A 26,350-nucleotide genomic window follows, 5' to 3' on the forward strand; every position below is an offset into this window, starting at 1 on the left:
CATGTGGGGGGTGTGACAAAGTATATGTAGGGGAAACAGCCAGAACTCTGGACATTAGAATAGCAGAACACAAAAATGCTTGCAGAAATGATGACCGCAAAAACGCATGTGTTCAACATAGAGACGATGTTGGACACCTCATGAAATTCAATGAAGCTAAACTAGTTATTAAAGAAGACGACTTAAGACGGAGAAAATGCATTGAAGCTGCACTAATTTCTGTCAGTAACACTATAAAGCAAAAATCCGGTAGTTACAATATTTCAAAATTACTAAGCAAGAGGATATTACCCATCCTGGGAACTGGTGTTACTTGATGCCAGCAGGTCCCTCTCTAACCTCACCTCCTTAGTTCCATTACTACTACTACTACTATTACCACCTCTACCCACGCTTCACCTCACCTGACTCCCACCACTATATATATGTGTGTTTTCTTAGTTTTCTCTGTATTAGGACTGAAGAAGCCACTCGTGGCGAAACGTTTCCTTTAATAAAAACTGTACAAGTGTCTTTTTCCACATCTTGCGGTATCACCATAACTAATGTGACATTTATTGTGGCAACGTTTCGCTCTCCAGGAGCTTTATCAAGCCATTACAAACAATACATGGACACAGAGGGTATATAAAGGCTCAGAGTGAGGTGAATACTAGTGAGGTACCATTTCGATGTTCACTAGTGGTAGTAGTAGTAGTAGTAGTAGTAGTAGTAGTAGTGGTAGTGACAAAAGTAATACAATATGGTAGAGCAATTAATTCGTACATGAGTAAAAGGATATAAAAGCTATTACTTGGGTAACATAAAAATAGGTTGGACAAATATAAACTGGAATGAGGCAGCTTGTTTCAGTGTTCACTCTCTGTGCTTTGTGTAGTATAACAGGAGAGACTATGTGATGGCAGGGTTTACTGTTTTCAGGAGGATTCTTGCTAAGACTTCGGAGATGGTGAAGCTGCCGTTGTTTTGTTTAATTGTATTCGAAACAGCGATCAGTGCTGATTCAAGGCACTTGCGTGTGCGGAAATTAGTTTCTTTTATCACTAATTGGGCGTCTCTTAATTTCATAAGATGATTGGTGGAATTTCTGTGTACAACACCGAAATTCCACCAATCATCTTATGAAATTCAGAGACGCCCAATTAGTGATAAAAGAAACTAATTTCCGCACACGCAAGTGCCTTGAATCAGCACTGATCGCTGTTTCAAATACAATTAAACAAAACAACGGCAGCTTCACCATCTCCGAAGTCTTAGCAAGAATCCTCCTGAAAACAATAAACCCTGCCATCACATAGTCTCTCCTGTTATACTACACAAAGCACAGAGAGTGAACACTGAAACAAGCTGCCTCATTCCAGTTTATATTTGTCCAACCTATTTTTATGTTACCCAAGTAATAGCTTTTATATCCTTTTACTCATGTACGAATTAATTGCTCTACCATATTGTATTACTTTTGTCACTACCACTACTACTACTACTACCACTAGTGAACATCGAAATGGTACCTCACTAGTATTCACCTCACTCTGAGCCTTTATATACCCTCTGTGTCCATGTATTGTTTGTAATGGCTTGATAAAGCTCCTGGAGAGCGAAACGTTGCCACAATAAATGTCACATTAGTTGCACTTGTGTCCTTTTACTTTACAGAACAAAAGTTAGAGATAAGATAGGTCCCCTTAAAAATAACTCTGGGCATCTCACTGACAAGGAGAATGAAATGTGCTCTATTCTTAATAATTATTTTCTCTCTGTTTTCACTCAGGAAGACACTAACAATATCCCAGTAATTAATTTTTATAGTGGGCCTGATGATGATAAATTATGCAATATCACAGTCACTACCGAATTGGTTATCAAACAAATAGACCGATTAAAGCAAAATAAATCCCCGGGCCCTGATGAACTTTTTTCAAGGGTTCGTAAAGAGAGTAAAATGGAACTTTGTGAGCCATTGGCTAATATTTTTAACATTTCTCTTCAAACAGGTGTAGTGTCTGATATGTGGAAGATGGCTAAAGTAATTCCTATTTTTAAAGCAGGGGACAAGTCGTTACCGTGAAATTACAGCCCAATAAGCCTAACCTCAAAAAAGTGGCAGCTCATGGCATAGGGGGAAAAGTGCTGTCATGGATCGAGTCATGGCTCACAGACATGAAGCAGAGAGCATGCTTAAATGGGGTTCAATCCGAGTTGGGATCTGTAACAAGTGCCGTACCACAGGGATCAGTCTTAGGCCCGTTGTTGTTTATAATATTTATCAATGACCTTGATGAGGGTATTACTAGTGATATGAGCAAATTCGCCGATGACACAAAGATAGGTAGGATAATTGATTCAAACGTAGATGTTAGGGAACTTCAGGAGGATTTAGACAAACTCTATTCTTGGTCAGAAAAGTGGCAGATGCAGTTCAATGTAGATAAATGCAAGGTTCTGAAGCTCGTGAGTGTCCATAACCCTAGCACTTATAAGTTAAATAATGTAGAACTTAGCCAAACAGATTGCGAAAAGGACTTGGGGATTATGGTGAGCAGCAACCTTAAACCAAGACAGCAATGCCTAAGTGTACGTCACAAGGCAAACAGATTATTGGGATTTATATCAAGAAGTGTAAGCAACAGAAGTTCAGAGGTCATACTGCAGCTTTATACATCATTAGTAAGGCCTCACCTAGATTATGCAGCTCAGTTCTGGTCTCCATATTACAGAATGGTTATAAATTCGTTAGAAAACATTCAGCGTGGAATGACTAAATTAATACATAGCATTAGAAATCTTCCTTATGAAGAAAGATTGAAGACTCTTAAATTACATTCTCTTGTTAGACGAAGAATGATGGGAGACATGATCGAAGTGTATAAGTTGAAGATGGGTATTAATAAAGGGGGCATTAATAAGGTCTTGAGGATGTCTCTCCAAGAGAGAACCCGCAGTAATGGATTTAAAATAGACAAGTTTAAATTTAGAAAGGACATAGGAAAGTATTGGTTTGGAAATAAGGTAATTGATGAGTGGAACAGTCTACCTAGTTGGGTTATTGAGGCTAGGACTTTGGGTAGTTTCAAATTTAGGTTGGATAAACACATGAGTAAGAGGGGTTGGATTTGAGTGGGACTTGCAAATGAGTGGATAGAGTTATCAGAGCTTATTTCTTTGGTAGCATTGAAAATTGGGTTGGGCAAATGTTTTATTAGTGGGATGGATTGTAAAGGACCTGCCTAGTATGGGCCAACAGGCCTTCTGCAGTGTTCCTCATTTCTTATGTTTATGTTCATATGGTCATTGTGGTTGTACACAAGCCTCCGGATGCACCTTCTCAACAATTCTAGGAACAGATTTTGAAAATAGGCCACTGTCTGGAAAATCTAACACCTGTCCCAAACATCTTGTTCTTGGAGAATTTCAACTTAAGGCACCTAAAATGGAGGAATGCAGCAAATAATGCTGTAGCAGAGATAACCCCTGGAGGCAGCTCAGGTGATAACTTTCACTCAAGACTGGAAAATGCATTGGACCTCATCTTCACTAACAGTAATGATCTGATACGAAATATTACCATATCAAAACAATATACTTAGATCACAACACAATAGAGGTTCAGACATGTATGCGCATGCCCCAGACCAACAAAATGCGATCAGACACGAGAGTGTCTTCACCAAATTCAACTTCAATAACAAAACATAAGGTGGGATCAAGTCAACCAGGTCCTAAATGATATGAACTGGGAAGATAAGTAACATGGATCCACACCTATGTCTAGAAAAAAAATAACTGTGGCACTCGAGGTATGCTCATGGCATATTCCTTTAAGGTGCTCCTTATACAGACGAGGGCAAAGAATAACAGAACGGCTAAAAGAGGCCAATATATCTGTAAAACGAAGGGAGGCACTGGTCAGAGAAATAGTAAACATCCAACTTAGGCTAAAGGAATCTTACACGAATCAAGAAACGCGGGAAGAATTAAAAGCCACAAATGAAGCTGAAAGAAACCCAAAATATTTATATTCTTATGCCAAAGCAAAGTTGAGAACAACATCATGTATCAGACCCCTGCTTAGAGGAGATGGCTCTTACACAGATGACGTGGAGGAAATTAGTGAGCTACTCAAGTCCCAGTATGATTCGGTTTTTAGTGAGCCGCTAACCAGACTGAGAGTCGAAGACCTAAATGAACTTTTTATTAGTGAGACACAGAATTTGGTACACTAAAAGCTTTCTGATATTATTCTGATGCCAAATGACTTCGAAAAGGCGATAAATGATATGCCCATGCACTCTGCCCCAGGCCCAGACTGGTGGAACTCCATGTTCATCAAGAACTGCAAGAAACCCCTATCATGTGCTTTTAACATACTATGGAGAGTGAGCATGGACATAGGGTTCATACCACACCTGCTTAGAACAACAGACATAGCCCCACTCCACAAACGGGGCAATAAAGCAATAGCAAAGAACTACAGACCGATAGCATTAACATCCCATATCATAAACATCTTTGAAAGGGTCATAAGAAGCAAGATCGCCACTCATCTAGATACCCATCAGTTACACAACCCAGGGCAACATGCATTTAGAGCAGGTCACTCATGTCTGTCCCAACTACTGGACCACTAAGACAAGGTCCTACATGTTTTAGAAGACAAACAAAACGCAGATTTAGTATACACCGGTTTTGCAAAAGCTTTTGACAAGTGTGACCATGGTGTAATAACTCAAATAATGCATGATAAGTGAATAACAGGAAAAATTGGTAGATGGACCTATAATTTCCTAACAAATAGAACTCAAAGAATAGTAGTTAGCAGAGTAAAATCTGAGGAGGCTACTGTGAAAAGCTCTGTTCCACAAGGCACAGTACTCGCTCCCATCCTGTTCCTCATCCTCATCCACTGATGACACTGTATTACTCCAGGTTGACATCAACCAAATCTTTAATAATGCCAATCATATTGAAACTTTGTCATATTCATTTATGTATGCACTTCTAAACGTGCACCGAAAGTAAAAGAAATCGGGCAAGAAATAAAGGAGGGGAACGAAACTGATCCACTGGCTCCTTATAGGGCCGCAGAAAACAATATGAAGTTCAATGATTAGAAATTTCAATTGCTCCAATATGGAAAATGTGAAGAAATTAAAACTGTATATGAGTATAAAACAAATTCCAACCTCACAATTGAGCGAGAAACTAATGTAAAAGACCTGGGAGTGAAAATGTCAGAGGATCTCACCTTCAAAGACCACAACATTGTATCAATCTCATTGCTAGAAAAAAGAAGGGATGGATAATGAGAATCTTCAAAACTAGGGATGCCAAACCCATGAAGACACTTCAGGTCGCTTTTTCTATCTAGGCTGGAATACTGCTGGACAATAATAGCACTTCTCAAGGCAGGTGAAATTGCTAACCTAGAATATGTACAGAGAACCTTCACAGCATTCATAAGTGTGATAAAACACCTCATTACTGGGAACACTTGAAGTTCTTCAACCTGTACTCCCTAGACTGCAGGCAGGAGAGATACATGATCATATACACTTGAAAAATCATCGATGGATTAGTACCAAATTTGCACCTGAAAATCACTCCCTATGAAAGCACAAAACTCGGCAGACGATGCAACATCCCCCGAATGAAAAGCAGTGGCGTCACTAGCACGATAAGAGACAACATAATAGGTGTCATGGGCCCAAGATTGTTCAACTGCCTCCCAGCATACGTAAGAGGGATTGCCAATAAACCTCTGGCTCTCTTCAAGAAGGCACTGGACAGGCACCTAAAGTCAGTAGCTGACCAGCTGAGCTGTGGTTCATACGTCGGATTTGCATGCGGCCAACAGTAACAGCCTGGTTGATCTGGCCCTGATCTACCATGAGACCTGGTCACAAACAGGGTCACACAGGCGTTGACCTTCGAAACCCTTTCCATGTAAACTCCAGGTATAGATCAAGAAATGGGAGTTATGAGCTCTTGATGCTGAGGTAAGGATGCAGAGCCTGGAGGAGGAACTGGAAATGCTGGAGCCAAATATCGAGGTGAGGACTTATAGATTGAAGGAGCTGGGTGCAGCATCAACAGCAGACAGTGAGGGGATTAAAGGATGGAAAAGAGAAAAGAAGTTCCTAGAGGAAACAATATCAGGCCATCAGAACGTCTGGGAGATAAGGGAAACAATGAAGGAGATACCTAAATCAGATCCAGAGATAAGGAGGGAAACAAAATGGGAGAGATAACATAAGAACATAAGAAAGGAGGAACACTGCAGGAGGCCTGTTGGCCCATACTAGGCAGGTCCTTTACAATTCATCCCACTAACAAACATTTGATCAACCCAATTTTCAATGCCACCCAAGAAACAAGCTCCGATGTGCAAGTCCCTCTCAAATCCAACCCCTCCCACTCATGTACTTATCCAACCTAAATTTGAAACTACCCAAAGTCCCAGCCTCAATAACCCAACTAGGTAGACTGTTCCACTCACCAACTACCCTATTTCCAAACCAATACTTTCCTATGTCCTTTCTAAATCTAAACTTATCTAATTTAAATCCATTACTGCGGGTTCTCTCTTGGAGAGACATCCTCAAGACCTTATTAATATCCCCTTTATTAATACCTATCTTCCACTTATACACTTCGATCAGGTCTCCCCTCATTCTTCGTCTAACAAGTGAATGTAACTTAAGAGTCTTCAATCTTTCTTCATAAGGAAGATTTCTAATGCTATGTATTAATTTAGTCATCCTACGCTGAATGTTTTCTAACGAATTTATGTCCATTCTGTAATATGGAGACCAGAATTGAGCTGCATAATCTAGGTGAGGCCTTACTAATGATGTATAAAGCTGCAGTATGACCTCTGGACTTCTGTTGCTTACACTTCTTGATATAAATCCCAGTAATCTATTTGCCTTATTACGTACGCTTAGGCATTGCTGTCTTGGTTTAAGGTTGCTGCTTACCATAACCCCCAAGTCCTTTTCGCAATCTGTATGGCTAAGTTCTATATTATTTAACTTATAAGTGCTAGGGTTATGGACACTCCCGAGCTTCAGAACCTTGCATTTATCTACATTGAACTGCATCTGCCACTTTTCTGACCAAGAGTAGAGTTTGTCTAAATCCTCCTGAAGTTCCCTAACATCTACGTTTGAATCAATTATCCTACCTATCTTCGTGTCATCGGCGAATTTGCTCATATCACTAGTAATTCCTTCATCAAGATCATTGATATATATTATAAACAACAACGGGCCCAAGACTGATCCCTGTGGAACGCCACTTGTTACTGATCCCCACTCGGATTTAACCCCATTTATGGACACTCTCTGCTTCCTGTCTGTGAGCCATGATTCGATCCACGAGAGCACCCTTCCCCCAATGCCATGAGCTGCTACTTTCTTCAACAGTCTTTGGTGCGGAAGTCTATCAAATGCCTTACTAAAATCTAAGTAAATAATATCAAATTCTTTATCGTGGTCAACAGCCTCAAAAGCTTTACTGAAGAAAGTTAATAAATTAGTTAGACAAGACCGGCCTCTTGTGAATCCATGCTGAGTATCATTAATCAAGCTATGCTTATCGAGATGGCTTCTTATAATCTCAGCTATAATTGACTCTAGTAATTTGCCTACAATTGAGGTCAGGCTTATTGGGCGGTAATTTGACGGTAACGACTTGTCCCCTGTTTTAAAAATAGGAATTACATTAGCCATCTTCCACATATCAGACACTACACCTGTTTGAAGAGATAAATTAAAAATATTAGTTAATGGTTCACAGACTTCCATTTTGCATTCCTTTAGAACCCTTGAAAAAACCTCATCAGGACCCGGTGACTTACTTTGCTTCAGTCGGTCTATCTGCTTCACAACCATTTCACTAGTGACTGGGATGTTACATAATTTATCTTCTTCTGGCCCACTATAAAAATTAATTACCGGAATATTATTAGTGTCTTCCTGTGTAAAAACCGAGAGAAAATAATTATTTAAAATCGAGCACATTTCATTCTCTTTGTCAGTAAGATGCCCATAGTTATTTTTAAGGGGACCTATCTTATCTCTGACTTTTGTTCTATAGACCTGGAAATAACTTTTTGGGTTAGTTTTAGAATCCCTAGCAACTTTAATTTCATAGTCCCTTTTAGCTTTTCTTATCCCCTTTTTAATGTCCCTCTTAATGTCAATATACTGATTCATAAGATGACCCTCGCCTCTTTTGATACGCCTATAAATTCCTTTCTTATGCCCTAGTAGATATTCCAGCATATTATTCATCCATTTTGGGTCATTTCTATTTGATCTAATTTCCTTATAAGGGATAAACGTTCTTTGAGCAGCATGTATTGTGTTCAGAAAACTGTCATATTGATAGCTCTCTTCGTTACCCCAGTCAACAGATGATAAGTGTTCTCTAAGCCCATCGTAATCTGCTAAGCGAAAGTCTGGGACTGTTACTGAGTTATCCCTACTATCATACTTCCATTCAATTCTAAATGTAATTGATTTGTGGTCGCTAGCACCCAGTTCCTCTGAAACTTCTAAATTATTAACAAGGGATTCATTGTTTGCCAGAACTAAGTCAAGCAGGTTATTACCCCTTGTAGGTTCTGTCACAAACTGCTTCAAAAAACAATCCTGAACTACTTCTAAGAAGTCGTATGATTCTAAATTCCCAGTCAAGAAATTCCAATCAATATGACTAAAGTTAAAGTCTCCTAGAATTACTACATTATCGTGCCTTGTGGCCCTAACAATTTCCTCCCATAGTAGTCTTCCCTGGTCCCTATCTAAATTTGGGGGACGGTATATCACACCTAAAGTTAATTTTTCATGCCCCTCTGAAAATTCTATCCAAACAGACTCTGTATGTGTTACTTCAGACTTAATACCCGTTTTAATGCAACAGTTCAAGCGATCTCGGACATACAATGCCACCCCACCCCCCTTCCCGATACTTCTATCTACTTGGAACAATTTGAAACCCTGAATGTGACATTCTGCAGGCATGTCCCGACTTTTTGAATTAAACCACGTCTCAGTAATGGCAAATACATCTATGTTACCTGCACTAGCAACTAGTCTCAACTCGTCCATCTTATTCCTAGCACTGCGACTATTTCTGTAATATATACTTAAGGACCCTCCTTTCTCTTTATCATTCCTGCTCCTTTCTGTTATTCCACTAAACCTATTACTGTCCTTGTCAATTAGTGCCACTGGCTTTCCGATATCCACCTCATTTTGCCTATTACTAATTCTCCTAGTACTCATATTACTACCCTGAGACTTCACAGTTTTCCCGCCAAAACCCATACCACTAACTATTCCTAGTTTAAAGACCTAACAGCTCCCTCCACTGCGTTGGGCTCCAAGCAGCAGAGGGAAGGACCTATGGCGAAAGAAGACATGGGAAGCATCATTGTGGTAACATGACTGAACTGAAAAAAAATTTAGACTTGGGTGGTACCTGAGGGAAAAGAACCAACCGATCAAATTGGCATTCAGTGGAAACCACTGTTAAAAGGCTTCCCCAGAATACCAGCAAGTTTACCTTGACAGTGACAAAACATGAAAAGATTAAAAGAAAGGGAACAACTGAGAGAAAGAGTAAGAAGGCACCAGAGGAAGAAAGGAGGGACAATGCAGGTATCAACAGACAGGAGCGCAGCCCCGGGGAGAACAGCAAACACAACCAGCCACAGCATCCCCCTCATCCTCTACCAATCCACACCAACTAAAGACAATAGCCAGAACCAAGCCACAATCCACACCCACAGTCTCCACCCCCCGGCACTAATACCACAACAACAGCCTACAATAATATCCAGACCTGTCTACCACACCCACAGGCTGCACCAACCCATTTCCCCCACAATACAGCTTTAGAAATGCAGATAAAATTACAAATAAGAGTGAGGAGTGGCATGAAAGAATCACTTGATGCATTTCCGGACATCATAGCCCTCACAGAGACAAAAGTCATGGGAAAGATAACAGATGTGATCTTCCCATCTGGATGTCAGATCCTGAGATGTTAGGACTAATCAGAGGAGCAACAGATAACTACACTGTAGGAACACTTCAAACTGGGGGTCCAAAAAGTGAAGATAGCAGTGATGTGCAACCAGTCACCGAACAGCAAGAGATCAAGACAAGAATACAATGAGAGCAAGAGTAATGGTGGTGTCTTTAGCTGAATTTGCCAGAATTCCCCACAGGAGCAGGGCAAAGGAACTCATCACGAGGGATTTCAACCATAAGGGAGCCAAAAACGTGGAGAGCAAAAATGTTGGAGGGAGTACTGGAAAACTTCCTATTACAATATGTTAGGGACACAATCAGAGAGAGAGAGAGAGAGAGAGAGAGAGAGAGAGAGAGAGAGAGAGAGAGAGAGAGAGAGAGAGAGAGAGAGAGAGATGATGAACCAGAGAGGCTGGACCTCGTATTAACCTTGTACAGTTCAGACATAGGGGATATCACACATGAACAGCCTTTAAGCACCAGTGATCATGTGTTCGTCAGCTTCAAATACATAGAGCTAACAATGGGAGATGCCAAACTTCCAAAAAGGGGACTACAGAGGTATGAGGCAATTCCTACATGAGACGAAGTGGGTAGGTGAGCTATAGAGTAAGAGACTAAATGAAATAAGGAACACGTAACCAAAAAGTGCAGGCAAAACAGAAAAAAATAGAAGACCAGAGTATACCCAGAGGTGTGGAGAGGCCAAAGCCAAGTAAGCTAGAATATAGAAAAAGATATGAAGGGCAAAGGACCCAAGAAAACAGCAAGTTGAGCCAAAGAGCAAGAAATTAATATACACAGATAAGGAGAGAAGCCCAGCATCAATACGAGAATGGCATAGCATCCAAAGGCAAATCTGACCCAAAGTTATTATACAGCCACACGAGGAGGAAAACAACAGTCAAGAAAGCATGCGAGGAGCTCAGGGAAGTATTCACGGTGGAGACAGAGGCTTCTAGCAAACCGAGGTGGTAGGGTGCAGCAGCAAGTGCTGGACACACTGCACACAACCGTGGAGAATTTGAAAAAAAAAAGACTGCTGGGAAACTAGATACCTCGAAGGCGGTGGGCCCAGATAATATCTTTCCTTCCACAAATCGACCAAAAGAAGGCCACTGCCTGATACGTGGAAGACAGCAAATGTAATCCCGATTTTTAAGAAAAGAGATAGACAACGCTAAATTTCAGACCAGTGTCACTGACAAGTATAGTATGTGAGGTTATTGAGAAGATTATCAGAAAACTGGTGGAAGATCAATGACAACCAGCACGGCTTTAGGGAAAGGAAATCCTGCATCAGAAACATATTGGAATTCTATGACAAGGTAACAGGTATAAGATAAGAGAGAGAGGGATGGGTAGACTGCATCTTTTCAAATTGTAAGAAGGTGATCAACACAGTATTACACAAGAGAGTGGTTGAAAAGCTAGAAGAGCAGGCAGGAACAGGAGGGAAAGTACTGCAGCGGATCAGCGAATAACTGACAGGAAGAAAACAACGAGTGTTGGTGCGAGAAGAGGTGTTACAGTGGGTCAAGTGGGCTTCCACAAGGGTCAGTCTTAGATCCGGTTCTGTTTCCTGTATATGTGAATAACATAACGAAAGGGATAGATTCAGAGGTGTTCCTGTTAACAGGCGATGTGAAACTAATGAAGAGAATGCAAACGGATGAGGATCAGGCAAGCCTACAAGGGGATCTAGACAGGCAGTAAGCCTGGTCTGGCAAATGGCTTTTGGAGCTTAACCCCAGCAAGTACAAAGTTATAAAGCTTGGGGAAGAGCAAAGAAGACCGCAGATGGAGTACAGTCTAAGAGGTCAAAGGATGAAAAACTCGATCAAAGAAAGGATCTTGGGGTGAACATCATACTTAGCACATCTCCTGAGGCGCACATTAACCAAATATCTGCTGCAGCAAATGGACACCTGGCAAACCTGAGAATAGAGTTTTGATAGTTGAGTAAGGAGTCATTCATGACACTGTACACCGTGTAAACAGTCCTATGTTGGAGTATGTAGCACAAGTAAGGAACTCACACCTATTCAAACACGTCAAGAAGTTAGAAAAAGTGCAAAGGTTTGCAACAAGACCAGTCTAGAGCCGAGAGGTATGTTCTACGAGGAGAAGGTAAGAGAACTCAACAATACTGGTGGACAGGAGAGATATGGGTGGCCATGATAATGACATAAAATACCGAGAACTGACAAGGTGGATAGTGACAGAATGTTTCAGAGACTGGACACAGCAACAAAGGGTCACAGCTGGATGTTAAAAATTCAGGTGAGTCACAGGGATGTTAAGAATTATTTCGTTAGCCATAGAGTAGTCAGGAAGTGCAACAGTCAGGAGAGTGATGTAGTGGAGGCAGGATCAATGCATACCTTTAAGAAGAGGTATGATAAAGCTCCAGAAGCATGGAGTGTACCTAGTAGCTACCAGCGAATAGACGGAGCCAGAAGCTATGATTTGACCCCTTTAATCACAAATACATAAGTACGCAGACACACTCACATTATCGACAAGTGCTTTTGATAACCAGTATCTAACACAACAGAAAAAGTAATGAATAATGACATTATTTAATATTTAACATTTCCCCTGCTCTCTCTCTCTCGCTCTCTCTCTCTCTCGCTTCACTTCTAATTCTACTACTACTACGACTACTGTTACCTTTAGTATTACTGATATTACTGCTACTTCTACTAATACTACTACTAGTACTTCTAGTATTGCTACAACTACAACTACTGTTTAAATATGGGCTAGTTAAGCTACTGTAGTGCTTGTGTATCTTCACATCTTGTTACTTATATGTATCCTCTGTATCCCAGTGTTTTGTAACAACTTGATAAAGCTCAGTAGAGCGAAACGTTGCCTCAAGGAAATTGTGGGATGCTCCTCTCTTATCACTGTTGACCAAGAGTTTTCCTGCCTTATACTGAGCGTCTTAAGATTCACTTTCCTTTAAGCAGAAGGGCACAAAAGCCAAGATTCTAGCTTCCCGTTAGCAGCGTCTGTTATTTAAGATCGATTTATTAGTTCTGTCAGCAAGCAGATGTAATTTATGAGTGAAAGTTTAGTATTAAAACAGTAGTTTCTTACGATCAGTTTAGAGCACTCGAACCTCAGTTGTGAAACAGACTAGATTTTGGTCTAATTGATTATATAATTATTGAAATAGGCTTGAAATAGACCCAAAAATGAATGTTTTAAGCCGGCTTCCCATAGTAGTTTACCCTCCAAGAAGCTATTTCTAGGTCCATATTGGCCTCTGCTGACCTTCCCATCGACCATAATAATAAGTCACTAATGCCGAAATGATAAATCAGGACTGGAAAGTGACATATCAGTAGAAGTAGCAATATTAACAGAAGTAGTAGTAGTAGCAATAGTAGTAATAGTAGTAATAGTGGTAGTAGCAGCAGTAGTAGCAGTAGTAGTAGCAGTAATAGTAGCAGTAGTAGAAACAGTAGTAGTAGCAGTAGTAGTAATAGTAGTAATAGAAGTAGTAGCAGCAGTAGTAACAGTAGTAGTAGCAGTAGTAGCAACAGTAGTAGTAGTAGTAGTAGCAGTAGTAGTAGTAGTAATAGCAGTAGTAGTAGCAGCAGCAGTAGTAGTAGCAGTAGTTGTATTATTATTAGTAGTTGTTGTAGTAGTAGTAGCAGTAGTACCAGCAGCAGTAAAAAGAGTAGAAGCAGTAGTAGTAGTAGTAGTAGAAGTAGTAGTAGTAATAATAGTAGTAGCAGAGGTAGTAGCAGTAGCAGAAGTAGTAGTAGTAACAGTAGTAGCAGCAGCAGTAGAAGCAGTAGTAGTAACAATAGAATAGTAATAGAAGTAACAGTAGTGGTAGTAGTGTTAGCCGTAGCAGAAGTAGCAGTAGTAGTAGTAGTAGTAGTAGTAGCAGTGGTAGAAGTAGGGATAGTAGTAGTAGTAGTAGTGCAAGCAGTAGTAGTAGTGGAAGTAATAGTACAAGTAGTAGTAGTAGTAATCTAAGTAATAGTAAAAGTAGTGGTAATCTAAGTAGTAGTTGTATAAGTAATAGTAAAAGTAGCAGTAGTAAAAGTAGCAGTAGTCTAAGTATTAATACAAGTAGTAGTAGTACAAGTAGTAGTAGTAGTAGTAGTAGCAGTAGTAGTAGTAGTAGTAGTAGTAGTAGTAGTAGTAGCAGTAGTAGTAGTAGTAGTAGTAGTAGTAGTAGTAGTAGCAGTAGTAGTAGTAGTAGTAGTAGTAGTAGTAGTAGTAGTAGTAGCAGTAGTAGTAGTAGTAGTAGTAACTCTCGCTAATATTTGAGAGAAGTTTCTGGACACTTTGTCAGTAGTAGTAGTAGTAGTAGTAGTAGTAGTAAAAGTAGTAGCAGCCTAAGTAGTAGCAAAAGTATCAGTAGTCTAAGTAGTAGTACAAGTAGTAGTAGTAGTCTAAGTAGTAGTACAAGTAGTAGTAGTAGTCTAAGTAGTAGTACAAATAGTAGTAGTAGTCTAAGTAGTAGTACAAGTAGTAGTAGTAGTAGTCTAAGTAGTGGTACAAATAGTAGCAGTAGTAGTAGTAGTAGTAACTCTCGCTAATGTCTGAGAGAAGTTTCTGGACACTTTGTCAGTAGCAGTAGTAGTAGTAGTAGTAGTAGTAGCAGTAGTAGTAGTAGTATTCTACTGTACAAGTAGTAGCAGTAGTAGTAGTAGTAGTAGTAGTAGTAGTAGTAGTAGTAGTCTACTGTACAAGTAGTAGCAGTAGTAGTAGTAGTAGTAGTAACTCTCGCTAATATTTGAGAGAAGTTTCTGGACACTTTGTCAGTCGACATTTCACCAAAGGACATTATACTGAATAAATATTTGACTGAGCGGACATCTGTCCGAAGAAATTAACATAACCTATCATAACCTAACAAACAAAATTGATAATGTTATATGTTCATTCCACCAAATGTCCGATCTGTTGATTATCCTTTTTGTCTATTGTACGTTCGGTGAAATGTCCGTTCGGCCAATTGTCCTTTGGTCAAATGTCTGCCAGCCAAATGTCCATAGGTCATCTGTCCGGCCACATTCAAGGATGCCGACGCTGCCTTTATTCTGTTTAATAGTGTTTGAAATGATGATTAAGGATGATTCAAGGCATTTTGTACAAATGTTGTTCATCTCACATTGTTACCTATATATATCCACTGTACCAATGTTTTGTTATGGGAGTCCCGAAACAAGGAGAACCAAGATGATGGATATGGTACTGTAAAACCTCATGCATTAACATGTTAGGGACACAACCAGAGAGAGAGAGGTGAGGATGAACCAGCTCTCGTTATATTTTATAACCAGCTCTCGTTATATTTTATTGTGACATCATTATGTTCTCCTGGAGAGTATAACGTTGTCACAATAAAATATATAATTTGTATGTGTTTTTAACATATATTGACAATAACTCTTCCAACATTATTATACGATTCCTTTGTAAATTAAAGATGTGAGAGGTGAATGATTCTCAAGTATCATTCACTTCTTTCATGCTTAATTTACGATATTTTATCTACAAACCCAAGAAAATAGGCCTTAAATGTTGTAAAAAAAAAAAGAAGTCAAAAGTCTAGACAAAATTTTACTCGATCGATGTGAGTCCTGATTTTAAGAAAAAGTCAGAATTTCAGCACATTACTGGTGGTGTTTGAAAGTATAAAGAAAGTCTGATTTAAATAGTAAAAGGCCCTAACTAATGGTTACTGAATATTTTATGCATCTTCCAGTAGTATATGCATGTTAAGTTACTTTCTGAACATTTTTTTTCTTGAAATTGTGAACTACCCACCTGCCCATTTAAGCAGTGAGCCTTCTACCAATTTCCAGGATGGTAATCCCGGCCTCTGGACTCGCCTAACTCACCTATTTGTGGTTGAAGAGGGCGAGTCATAGCTCCTGGCCCCGTCACTTCACTGGTCGCTACTAGGTCACTATCTCCCTCTTCTGTGAGCTTTATCATACCTCCTGGAATCTACCTGGAGGGAATTCCGGGGATCAACGCCCCCGCGGCCCGGTCCACGATCAGGCCTCCAGGTGGATCTGGGCCTGATCAACGAGGCTGTTACTGCTGGCCGCACGCAATCCAACGTACGAACCACAGCCCGACTGATCCGTCACTGTCTTTAGGTATCTGTCCAGCTCCTTCTTGAAGACAACCAGAGGTCTAACGGTAATGCCCTTTATTGCTGGTGGGAGGCTGCTGAGCAGTCTTGGGCCCAGGACACTTACTGCATTGTCTTAGTGTACCAGTGACACCCCTACTTTTCACTGGGGGTATGTTGCATCGCTTGCCAAGTCTTTCGCTTTCGTATGGAGTGATTGCTGTGTGCATATTAGGGAGCAGTCCCTCCAGAATCTTCCATGTGTAAATTATGATATATCTCTCTCGCCTGCGCTCCAGTGAGTACAAGTCAAGTGCTTCCAGGCGTTTCCAGTAGTTAAGGCGTTTGATGGAACTTATAAGTGCAGCAAAGGTTCTCTCTACATTCTCTAGTTCGGCAATTTCACCTGCCTTGAATGAGGATGTTAATGTACAGCAGTATTCCAGCCTAGAGAGAATAAGTGATTTAAAAAGGATCATCATTGGCATAGCATCTCTTGTCTCGAATGTTCTCATTATCCATCCTATCAGTTTCCTCGCAGATGTGAGGTTTTCGGACATTATCATACCCAGGTCCTTCACATTTCTTTTCCGCTCTATTGTGTGATTAGAGTCTGTAGTATACTCAGTCCTAGTTATTATTCCCTCCAGTTTTCCATAATGGAATAGTTGGAATTTGTCTTCATTGAACATCATGTTGTTCTCTGTTGCCCATTGGAAAACTTGGTTTATGTCTTCTTGGAGGTTTGCCGTGTCCTCAAGGGATGACAGTCTCATGCAGATCCTAGTATCGTTAGCAAAGGATTATACAGTGCTATGGTTTACATCCCTGTCTATGTCTGATATGAGAATAAGGAACAGGATAGGTGCGAGTACTGTGCCTTGTGGGACAGAGCTCTTCGCTATGGCAGCATCTGATTTAACTCTGTTTACCACTACTCTCTGTGTGCGATTGGTTAGAAAGTTAAAGATCCATCTGCCTACTTTGCCAGTTATCCCTTTAGCACGCATTTTGTGTGCTATTACACCATGGTTGCACTTCTCAAAGACTTTCGCAAAATGTGTGTATACTACATCTGCATTCTGTTTCCTTTCTAGTGCTATGTATGGATCCTGCCTCCACCATCTCCATTTCCAGACTATTCCATTTCCTGACAACTCTGACTGAAGAAATACGTCCTAACATCCCTGTGACTCATCTGAGCCTTTAACTCCCAATTGTGACCACTTGTTTCTATGTTCCACCTACAAAAACCCTGTCCCTGTCCACCTTGTCGATTCCTCTCAGTATTTTACATGCTGTTACCATGTCCTCCCTTGTCCTCCAGTGTCGTCAGGTCGATTTCCCTTAACCTCTCCTCGTAGGACAAGCTCCTTAACTCCGGGACTAGTCTCGTTGCAAACCTTTGAACCTTGTCTAATTTCTTGAGGTGCTTGGCCAGGTGTGGGTTCCAAACTAGTGCTGCATACTACAATATGAGCCTGATGCACACGGTATACAGAGTCTTTACTAAGACTTCAGAATGTTATTCTTAGGTTAGCTAATCGCTCGCATGTCGCAGCAGTTATTTGGTTGATGTGCGCCTCAGGAGATGTGGTCGGTGTTATACTTACCCCATGATCCTTTTCGTTGAGAGAAGGTTGTAGTCTTTGCCCCATTGACTGTATTCTGTCTGCGGTCTTCCCTACCCTTCCCGACCTTCATGATTTTGCACTTGGCGGGGTCGAACTCCAGGAGCCATTTGCTGGACCAGACCTGTAGCCTGTCCAGATCCTTTTGTAGTTTTGCCTGGTCCTTCTCCGATTGAATTCTAATTATTAACTTGACATCGTCTGCAAACAGAGAGGCTTCTGAGTCCGTTCCTTCCGTCATGTCATTCACATATACCAGAAATAGCACCAGTCCTAGGGCTGACCTCTGTGGAACCCCGCTCGTCACAGGCACCCACTCCGACACCTCGTCATGTACCATGACTAGCTGCTGCCTTCCTGTCATGTATTCTCTGATGCATTGCAGTGAAATCCCTGTTATACTTGCCTGGTCTTCCAGCTTTTGCACTAATCTCTTTTGTGGAAATGTATCGAAAGCCTTCTTACAGTCAATGAAAATGCAGTCTACCTACCCCCTCTCTCTTTTGTCTTACTACTGTCACCTTGTCATAGAACTCCAGTAGCTTTGTGACACAGGATTTCTGTGAAACAGAATTATGTGGTAAGCTGAAAGCGGAGTGGGGTTCAATGATAAACGTCTTCGGGGGCTTCTTACTTTAATTGCAAAGTCGTGATGGGTATACAGGCTTGTGTGTTGTGTCCATGGCCGGGAAAGGCCATCCCACGAGGGAGAGAGCAAGTAAGGACTTCTGTCTTGCTTCTAGGCCGCTGTGTGAGTGCGTGTGTGTGGGACCAGCGTCCCACTGACTTTGGGCTGGCCTAGAGGGCAGCACCTGAGTGCCACAAAATATGAACTAAGCTGGCAGACAGCATAGGCTGTCTGTGCAGACAGTACAGGCTGTCTACATATGCTCGGCCACCTACCTCGGACAATACTGGTGGTAAAAAAAAACTTGGTCTCTCTCTCGTAGGAACAGGGCACAGAACACAAAATAAAAAACATGTATATACATATGGACATGGAGAAAAACTTCCTACAGGGAGGGAAGAAAAATCATGTGGGGTGTGCTAAACATCGTGGTAATAGGCAGTGAGCGTTGAAGGGCATCACTGCATGCCTTCCTGCGTCTGGACGGATACTGCAACACAGAAGACATCGCGGCTGAGCTGTGATGTAATGGGGTACGGTATCCTCTAGAACGGTGAAGGAGACATCGTAGGAGTCACTGCAGGTTTCACTAAACCTGGGGCACGACATGCTGTTGCCCTCGAGTGAGGCGTCGTCAAAACTCGGCAACTGGGCAGGACTTCTGGCAAGTGACTCAGGAGGACACTTCTCGACTGGTACTGTCGCTGGGCTGTCACTGCTGGCGAGCGTAGAGTAAGTCGTGGAGTGAGTCTTAGCAGAGACGACTGGGCGAAACATCTGGGAGTCGTAACATCATACACCAGACTGCAGTGAGCGAGCTAGCAGTCAAAGTGACATCTTCTTTGTGCAGGCTGCTCACTGAAGCTTGTGACACGAGGCTGACACAGCGCCTGCTGACAGGGCTAACTGCGGCTTGACGAGTGTCATTCTCTCGGCAGTTGGAGTTATAGCAAAAGTTAGTCTAAGCGTCCCCAGAGTTGTTTCTCTACATATAACTGCACTCTAAAGGTCTTGAGGTGAAGTGAAACAAATCTCGATGGGAATCGTAGCAGGTGCGATTCTTCAGACCATCTATGAGCGACGAGCACAAGAGCTTTCTGTATAAAGGGGCTCATACGCTCAGGCTGACTAATATCAGCTGTCAAACGTACTGGTCACACTAGGTGACACTAACAAAGTGGTACACAGAGGTCTGGCTGCAAACCACACTGGACATATGGAAAACTTTACACACACCCATGGTACATGCTGAACAACATGGCTTAAACTAGCAAATGATGCTTTTCTGTGCACAAAATTGACACTAAGCCATACAATAACATGTGAGAACACTGATTGAGAGGAATTAATTAACGCACGACATATTCTTTCAATCTTCTCGACAATACTGACATAATTACTGAAACACTCGCTGTGACATCATGTGATGTCAGGCATGACGTCGTGCAGTGACATCGGCAGCATTGTGACGTCAGCAGACATCTTGAGGTGATGTCAGGTAGACATCGTGATGTCATGAAGTCGGGCAGCAGCATCGGTGAATGACGTGGCTTGTAGATCCATGTGGCTTCGTCCACACCCCACGTGGCATTGTGATCCAATGTTGTGTCGTGATCTACGTGGCATGCTGATCCACATGGCTTGCTGATCCACGTGACTTTGAGTGGCCTCGGGCACTTGGATACACAGCTCTGGTAATGAATTCACACGGAAAACAGCAGAAAACACAGCAGAGGGAGTGATGCACATAGTGGTGGTAGGCAGGCGAGGTGTGAGTGTACAGCAGGGCGAGCGTGGGTGAGGCAAGGAACTGCCACTTCCTCCTCTTCTCCCCACAAACACATGGAGAAACTCACACTGGACGCAGAAATCACCACAAAACTCACCTTGCTGAAATAGCTGTGCTGAGCTGAAACACAACAGCAGAAAATACAAGTGACGCTGAACACATGACTTGAGAAACAGCATGGGACGCTGTGGCGTGGGGTCACTTACAATTCTCGAAGAAATTCGGTAAATTTTGGCTAGATCCTGCTTGTACCTGTGTCTGGATGCTGAAACGTGCACACATGACATCAGGATAACTCAATGAGAGACATATTTCTTGCATGGGGTGATGAAGTGAAGATGACTTCATCCCTCTTTCTTCCTCTCTCCTGGCAAACACAACTGCTGCGACCACCGCTTCCCACCATTTATAATGAGATTGTGAAAATTTGTCTGGACTGCCTCCATGTGAGTTGTCTACCCTGGCAAGCTTTGTTGACACTGAGCTCTGAGGTCAGTACCTCAGCCTCACAAGTGGCTTACAGGACAGATTTTCATAAATGACTGATGTTGCAAGAAATCTCGCCTGCATGCACGTATGAAGGACTAATTTACTTGGTGTTGGAGAATATGTCACTGTTCTCAACCTCCCTAAGCTTTAGCCCCTCTGGACTTCCCCTCAGAACCACATGCAACCGGTAGCCTTAATTCCTGCAATATTCAGTCGATATTAGTGACCTGCCTGCACCTCAGAAATTCCTGTTTCCAAGGGGGTGTGAACCCCCTAGACTACTATGCAGAGTGACACTAGCTTCTAGGCTGACAAGAGACGCCGGTACGTTCTGGTCATGAACTGCCGGCTGCACAAAGGCCCACAGCTCAACTCACCCACAATTTTCCCCAGATACTGTATGGGCCTGACAGAGGAGGTCATCTACAGTATGTCAAGGTGCCTCCACCAGATTTCCCCAGGTCTAGTATGTGAAAACACGTTGGGGCACCACCTGCTGATCGCGGCACTTGCTGCTCCGATGGTGTCTAGTCTTAGAAGAAAGCACCGCAATCTCAAAACCCCGTGCCACAGCATGCAAACTTGGGCTCCCAGTTCTCCCTGGCTAACATAACCTAGTGTTTGCCTATATAATCAGCCTATTTACTACCTAGTGTTTACCTAGTGTACATTATTATTATATACAGTTGCCTCAATAATCCTAATGTTAGTGTACTAACAGTATAAACTACCTACTTCTTCCCTGAAGGGTAAATCTATCAATTAAGAAGTACCTTCCAACCACCTTCTCGAACCTGGGTGTGTGTGTGTTTTGGGTGGGTTTAAGGGCCACCTTATCCACCCGTTCCATACACGGCCATGTTGGGATCTTTGTACACTGTATCTGCCCTGTGGAACTTTTAGGACCAAATAAATTTCCACAGAGATTATTTGGTGGCTCTTGCAGAATGGGGTTCAATGATAAACGTCTTCGGAGGCTTCTTACTTTAATTGCAAAGTTGTGGTGGGTACACAGGCTTGTGTGTTGTGTCCATGGCCGGAAAGGGCCATCCCATGAGGGAGAGAGCTAGTAAGGACTTCTGTCTTGCTTCTAGGCCGCTGTGTGAGTGCGTGTGCGTGTGACCAGCGTCCCACTGACTTTGGGCTGGCCTAGAGGGCAGCACCTGAGTGCCACAAAATATGAACTAAGCTGGCAGACAGCATAGGCTGTCTGTGCGGACAGTACAGGCTGTCTACATTTCCCATCCTTCCATCCATGCTTGTTGTCACTGATCAGCTCATTCCTTTCTAGGTGCTCCACCACTCTTCTCCTGATAATCTTCTCTATGGCTTTGCATACTATGTAAGTCAATAATACTGGTCTGTAGTTCAGTGCTGCGTGTCTGACTTGTTTTTTAAAATTTGGGACTTCATTTACTGTCTTCCATACCTCAGGGAGCTGCCCTGTTTTGATAGATGTGTTGAAGATTGTTGTTAGTAGTACACAGAGTGCCTCTGCTCCCTCTCTCAGGACCCACGGAGATATATTATCCAGCCTTTTCACCTCTTCCTCGGTTGCATGTACTGTGTCTAACACTTGGTGGTGTACCCGACCCCTCCGTGTTTCAGGACCCTCTCTGTCTCAACTGACAATACTTCTCTAAACCTCATTTTGAGCTCCTCATATACTTCTCAGTCATTTCTTGTGATCTCGCCACCTTCTTTCCTCAGCCTGATTACCTGGTCTTTGTTGTTTTCCTTCTGATGTGACTGTACAACAGCTTTGATTCAGACTTGGTTTTCGCTGCTATGTCATTTTTGTATTGACACTAAGCCTCCCTCCTTACCTGTGCATATTCGCTTGTAGCTCATCGACTTCTCTCCTTATTCTCCCGAGTCCTTTGCCTCCTACACTTCTTCCATTCTCTAGTCCATTTAGTTTTGTCCTCTCTACACCTCTGGGTGAACCAAAGGCTCGTTCTACCCTTTTCATTATTTCTGTTGCCCTTGAGTACAAACTTCTCCTCTGCTGTCTTGCATATTGTTGTCACACACTGCATCATTTTATTAATTGATTTCCCTGCCCGTTCTCTGTTATACTGAACCTCGTGCAGGAAGTTCCTGAAGCCTGTGTAGTCCCCTCTCTTGTAGTTTAGCTTCCCCGCTCTACCCTTCCTGTTTCCCTCCACATGACAACATATCAGGTTGGTTCTCTTGAGTAGAGACGTGGAGAAAAAAATAATCTCTGTGCAGCTCTCTTATTTCTGTTACTCGGTTCTGTACATAGACTAATTTACTCTTATTTCATAACCACTGGAGAACAGATTCATTATCACTCCATATCACGGTTTTTTCAATAGTGAGATGATCAAGCACTTTGTTAAAATTGACAGCTAATTATGTACCAACACAGAGTGCTGTCAGTTCCAATTGTGGTACTGTTCTGACCTTCAAGGGTGCTACCCTGGCCTACGAAGTAATTATAGTACATCCTTCAGAATTACTCTTGTAAGGTACAGTGCCCTAACCTCTGGTTGACAGATCACAAAACACATGTAATGTGTACTTGCTTCCCTCTTGACTATTTGTCTGGGAAATTTCATTTGATGAAGTTGTTTGAACTCCACTTTTCTTGCTGAGCACTAAATGCACCCAAAGAAGTCACTTGCATAATTTTCATAATCTGAATTAATGTTCTTCAGAAGATTTGATAGCAGATTGAGTTTTGCTTCTAACATATCAAAATCAATATTCATATTTTGAGTCAACCCTTCACAGACACCAAACGAATCTTCTACTAGTGTAATTTTCATCTGGTGGATGGTGGTGATGACGGTGGGTGATGGTTGGAGGAGGTTGTAGCAGACAAGGGAAACCCGAGGGACAATAGTGCTTGAGACAGTTCGTACATGACTGATACACATGCAGTGCCACCTCAGCCACACACCTCTGCCCACACCAACTATTCATTCCCCCCTCCATGAATATACCCTTGCTGAACACCCAACAACAACCCCTGCCCATACCACCTGCCCTTTAAATCTCTAAAGCCACATGCCTTCTCCCATACCATTCCTCTAACTCATTCCTGCTTCTCCCACCCATACCTCCCACACAGATAATTTCCGCATGGCCACTCACCTTCACACACACACCATCCCAAGCAGCAGCCACCACCCACACAACTTCCCCACAGCCACGTGCCTTCACCCTCACCATCCAAACCAACAACCTCCACCCACACAACTTCCCCACAGCCACGTGCCTTCACCCTCACCATCCCAACCAACAACCTCTTCCCACACAACTCCCCCACAGGCACGTGCGTTCACCGACATCATCCCAACCAATAACCTACCTCCACACAATCCACCCATACAATTTTTCCCATGGACACACGCTCACACCTATACCATTCCCCCACAATCACCATTCATTCACAACCACCATTCCCCACCACAACCACCATTCCCTCACAACCACCATTCCCTCACAATGACCATTCCCTCACAACCACCATTCCCTCACAACCACCATTCCCCAAAACCACCATTCCCCAAAACCACCACTTCCTCACCACCACCATTTCCTCACGGCCACATGACCTCACCCGCACACCTTACCTGATCTTTCACTCTAACATGCCCTCCACATATCTAATCACTTAAGTTACCTGCCACGCTCATTACCACCAGCTGCATAATTGCCCACCGAGTCACCCCTCATCCAGTCACCACCCACACAAGCACACGTTTCACCCACACCACTACACTACAGCATCAAGCCCACACAGCCCCCACACTTCACTCATGCTTTTGTTCATCATTCCACCAAAGCTTCTAGCCTTCAGAGCCCCACGCCCACACCTTCCCCATGTTTTCACGGCGCACACATATTAAGACACTACACTCCTTGTCATGTAGACACCAGCCAGCCTAATTACTGCCCACACTTGCTGCTCAGTCACCTATCATCCACACTCCACCATCACCCACACTAGGCCACCAACACTGCCACCCATATGGTCACTATCACACCACCTCGTTGCTTCCAGCCTCCATGTAAATCATGCCGCTTTGAACTGGCCACAACAGTGGGCAGTTCAGAGTGTAATGTTAAACTCATAACCAAATTTAATTGAGCCTGTGGTGTTAAACTGCTAAACAATTAGATAGAAAGCTAGTTAATTTTTTTTTCTTATTCGCCGGTTTTCTCCCGGCCCGGGTCTTTTCCAAGTAGTGGTGACCCGACCTTGGCTCCCTATCTGGGCAGTATCTCGAGACCTAAGTCTCCCATGGGAGGAGGTACAGGTACCCTCATCTTTGGGACCAAGCGTCCCCAGGCCTAGCCACAGTCCCCGCCCTCACGGGGCTCGTAGGGAGAAGCTAGGCCTCTGGTCTGCCATCTGCCCCGCCCCAAAGGGGCTCGTGGGGATGGCAGCCTTACAACCATGTGTAAGAGATAATTTTTCTTCGTGTAAATAAAGCGTAACCTGAGTAATTCTTTACAAGCAGGATAAGGTATTGTGTATATCGACAGCATGTCATAGCGTGAGGAGGCTAGGAACTAATGTTAGGAACTAATGATAGGAACTAATGTTACGAACTAATGTTATTTTGACCTTGACCAAGTTAATCCTAAAATTGACGAGTTCTCAGTGAAGAACATTAATTCATCTTTCACCAGAAGTCAACACGGCGAATACATTTTAACACAATTTTCAGCTACAAGCCTAAGTACCCCTTTTACAATTGTTGTTGTCTCCAGCACTCTACAACCCAACATAGTCAAACATTAAATCATAACTTATAAACTAAAAAATTATCATTTAAACATTCCCATTTTCTCTTATAGTCAGGACAAAGTATTATTTAAAGATACCATCCTGAAGATGCTACACTTCGATTATTTAGCTCTGGAAAATAACGAATATCCATTGTGTTCTTTAATAATGTAAGAAAAACTTTCGACACTGTAAACCACACTGTCGTGCACTGTAGACCACAATATCGTATTGAAGACCAACAATATCCTGCACTGTAGCCAACTATATCGTGCACTGTAAGCCATATTGTCGTGCACTGTAGACTACAATAGAGCGCTACAAAACCAAAACATTATGGAGTCAAGAGCACACTCTTAAGTTCATTAATTCCTACCTTACAGCCAGCAGGCAGCGTGTGACTGTGGGATGACGCTTCCTTATCAACACTGACCATCAACACGGGCCTCACGGGGTGGCGTTCATGGCCTAGTATTATATCTAATCTATATAAGTTACCTACTATGCATTTCCCAGAAACTTAAATCAGTCTTGACTGCAGATGAGGCAACATTCGTAAATATTGTTATATGGACAGCCACCAATAAATTTACTCTCAATATTGACAGGATCTTCCTTGAACATATCTTCAGTAGTAGACTGAGGAAGGATATTAACAGTGAAGAGTTTAATAGATTTTTCACTGCTATTAAGCACTAGCTTCAAGTATTGTATATATATATATATATATATATATATATATATATATATATATATATATATATATATATATATATATATATATATATATATATATATATATAAGGAATCAAGCAACCTAAGATCAAGTGAATTACAGCAATTATTCAAGATTTTAAACTCACTGGATTACTAATGGTAATTTAAAGCAAGTGAATGTT

At 42.2% G+C, this 26,350-nt stretch overlaps 1 protein-coding gene across 2 annotated transcripts in view; it reads right to left on the reverse strand.

Annotated features, from left to right (window-relative positions):
- The window catches only part of LOC128689520 (luciferin sulfotransferase), an 83,352-nt gene extending 57,423 nt beyond the window's left edge, over window positions 1-25,929 (reverse strand). Inside the window, exon 1 of one of the 2 annotated variants that reach the window (XM_070086461.1) lies at window positions 25,828-25,929. The gene's annotated coding sequence lies outside the window, so the exon portion shown is untranslated. The remainder of the gene's footprint in view (window positions 1-25,827) is intronic. The other variant, XM_070086462.1, reaches the window with a different exon arrangement.
- Between the last annotated feature and the right edge of the window lie 421 nt (window positions 25,930-26,350).

The sequence above is a fragment of the Cherax quadricarinatus genome, chromosome 18 (genome assembly GCF_038502225.1).
Source record: "Cherax quadricarinatus isolate ZL_2023a chromosome 18, ASM3850222v1, whole genome shotgun sequence".
NCBI classification, from domain to species: domain Eukaryota; kingdom Metazoa; phylum Arthropoda; class Malacostraca; order Decapoda; family Parastacidae; genus Cherax; species Cherax quadricarinatus.